The following is a 3,460-nucleotide window of genomic DNA, read 5'->3' on the forward strand; positions in this document are numbered from 1 at the left end:
GGAGGAGGGATTCTAAGAGAAACTTTAGGATAGAAAACAACATTCTGCAAGTTCACCATAATTCACTCTTCTGCTCTCTGTTCCCTGGTGTTTTGTGCTTCGCAGGCACATGTAGAGCCAGAGCTGTTAGGAGCAGAGGGAGCTGGATACCTCACAGTTGTCATGCAAGGTCTCTCTTTGAACCTGACCTAGGGAGACTCAGACTCTCAGTATCTATGGCTGGATGGTTATAGCTTGGTGGTAGGCTTCCCTTGGTCAAATTTTGACTTGAGACATTAGTGAGCTATAAGTTGGGAGTCCTAGTCTTCCCTAGATGTCCATGTTGCCCATGGAGATCACCTGAAGAGGAGCCTACTAAGCCCCCAAAACAAAACAAACCCATTCTGAGCCAACACTGGCAGCACCTTGCTTAGCTGCAGCAAGTTGTGTCTACACAAAGCCTAGTCTTGGGTACTTCGTACCTAATGATCAGTTACATAAAGGACTAGACCTAGAGGATTGAGCATGCCCACACTCCGAGTCCCACAAAAGCATTAAATCTGCCAAACCATCCTTTTTCTTGTTGAGTTTAAGCTTTGCAGAGGATTAAGTCATTAGCCAGCTTAGCCTGACAAATTCCCACAGAGAAGCTGCCATCCTGGGATTTTAATTGTGAGCCCTACCTGTTTTGTAGGTGACCCCAAATTATGCCCATTTCTTCTTATACCTTGGTCTCATGGCTAAAGGGTGTTTCTCATAATCATCCTAGACTTCATTGAATGAACTTGTTTTTTTCTTGTGGTAACTGCTTCAGCCTGACACTCTTGATGTACATTTTACCTTCTCAATCTTCACCTGGATGTCTGCAATAGTCTCATACTTTCCCAGATTTTAAAGATTGACAGTACTCTTGGAACTCCATTCTGACTTCAGCATGTCAGCCTCCCATCTCAGGGCTGTTCCTGCAGCTCTATCAGATTAGACCAGTCTCCATTGCACTAAAACTTACACTCTGCTTGCTTGCTCTTCTTGACTACAAGAGCCAGTAGCAGGCTAAGAAGCTAATGTCAATTCTGGCCTCTTTTCCCTAGATATGCAATAGTCACCATTTGATGCTGACTCATTTACTACCCTGGGGTTTGTAGAATGAAGATATAAAGAGAGAGCAGAGGAGTTTGTCCTGGGAGAGAGCCAGGGAAGCTAGGTCTGTGACTTTCTTCTTTCCAAGTTATGCTGGGCAGAAGCCAGAAGCCAAGCCATTTAGCTTAGAAGAGAAATGGAGAACATCCAAATGACTGGCAAAGACTTTGGGACTGCATTGCCAAGACCTAGTAGCCTGGGCATCAGGAAGAAAAGGTGTGCAAAGCAATAGGGAAATGCAGAAATCTCCTAAGCCTGAAACAACATAGAGGAGGAAATGTTCAGAGGGACAGATGTATGGGTGAACTTTACTTGAGATGTATTTGCCGAGACCTTGCCGAGAATAAGATCATCACAGATTCATAGAACCTCAGAGCTGGGAAGATTGTGAAATTATGTTAGAGAAGCCCACTGGGCAAGGTGGGCAACCTCAATAAATAAGTAGGGATGGTGGCTGTTGGGGAGTGATGAACCCCCCATCCAGACAATTGGTACATGTGGCAAGTTGACCCAGTATTGCAAGATCTTCACATTTTTTTTAAAAAGCCAGAAATCTAGATTTCATGTAAACTTTTATGGCTTCTAAATGCTGTAAAATAATTAGAATTGTTTTCAAACACAGAAAAATGAAAACACATCTGTGGACTGGGTGTAGTGTCCAATTGAAATGGACTTTTTAATTTTTAAGGTGATAACTGTTCAGGCCCAAGGAAATAAGTATATTTTTTCAAGGGTCAATGATTGTAGAAGAAGAAATAATTGATGGCTCATTATACTGTCTTCTATCTATCTATCTATCTATCTATCTATCTATCTATCTATCTATCTATCTAATCTCTGTGTCTCTCTATGTTTCCAGTACAACATCCTGTGGAGATATGGGGCATGTAAGGTAGTCTACCATCTCCTCAATCAAGTGATAAGATAAAACTAAAGACTTTCTATTGCTTCTTGGATTCCTATTGGCTTGGCTATTCCCTTGGGAGTCCCCTGTTCAGTGTAGTCAGAGTGGAAAGAAACCTGGAAAGAGCCCAGCCTTAGCCACTAACCTTGCAGCCTTGGTAAATTATCTTCTCCTCTTTGGACTTAATTCTTTTTGTAATAAAATAAGGTTGTTAGCCTGGTAACTTTCAAGTTCCCTTGCAAGTTTAATCCAGGTGAACTCAAACTTGCTTTAAGTATTTTTCTAAATCCTCATGTCAGTGGCCTTTGTTATCACTTCCTCTCCTCCATCCTTTTTTCTCCCCTTCTCATTCACATACACATCTTGGGTACCAGTGCCCTGATGCTTCCAAAAGCCTGGAGTTCCATTGTAAGTACCACTGGGACTTCATTGCCTACATTAAAATTTATTCCAAATTCCTTCACCATCAAAACTCACATATGCAAGTAGAGAACTAACATACCTGACTTTTGGAAATGGGCAAAAAAATTTCTCAGTATATGAAGATTAAGGTGAAAAACTTAGGAAAAATATTAGAACCTCTGACAGTTGAGTAAAATGGCCAGTTAAGAAACAAATACACAAAAAAACTGTATTTTTTCCCTCTAGGTTAGCCATAACCAGTTAGAAACATACACTCACACATTTCATTTAAAAGTAATGTTAGTCAAAGTGATGAATAACAAGAACCTACTAAGATTACTCTACCCTGCAAAGCTATCATTTAAAACAGAACAAAGAACATCCTAGACAATAAAAAGCTAAAGGAATTCACCACCACCAAACCAGTATTACCAAAAATGTGAAAGGTCTTTTTTAAGAAGTAGAAAAAAAGCTAAAAAAATATGAATAATAAAATGACGATAAATAAATATCAATAATTCCTTTAAAAGCAATGGATTAAGTGCTCCAATCAAAAACATACAGTGACTGAACAGATAACAAAACAAGAACCTAACATATGGTGTCTACAAAAAACTCACTTCGGATCAAAAGGAACATGATTTGAAGACTCCTGTTAAGTGTCATGCTCTGCTATGTAGAAACACAGTACACTAGATGCTGGGAAGTGGATTTATCATGTAATTCTAGCAAATATATAAAATATTTTGGCTTATATCCAACCTCATATTTTCCATATAATCATTGATAAAAAATGTAATTTGATACATTTAATATTATTCAGAACTATTGCATTGCCCTATTAAGTTGGTCACAGGAGATAAGAAATCTGAGAAAAACAATTTTTTTTCTGTGGTTGGTAAACTCTTCTCACCCAGCTCCCATGATGTTGTCCTTGACCAATCCCCAGGATGTGCCTGCTTTCTCACTGTGCTCAATGGCATTTTTTTTCTCTGCTTGCTACATCTTAGCTTATAGTTCAACATATTAAGGTCA

This window comes from Artibeus jamaicensis, unplaced genomic scaffold (assembly GCF_021234435.1).
Source record: "Artibeus jamaicensis isolate MK-2021 breed Jamaican fruit bat unplaced genomic scaffold, CSHL_Jam_final contig_384, whole genome shotgun sequence".
NCBI classification, from domain to species: Eukaryota; Metazoa; Chordata; class Mammalia; order Chiroptera; family Phyllostomidae; genus Artibeus; species Artibeus jamaicensis.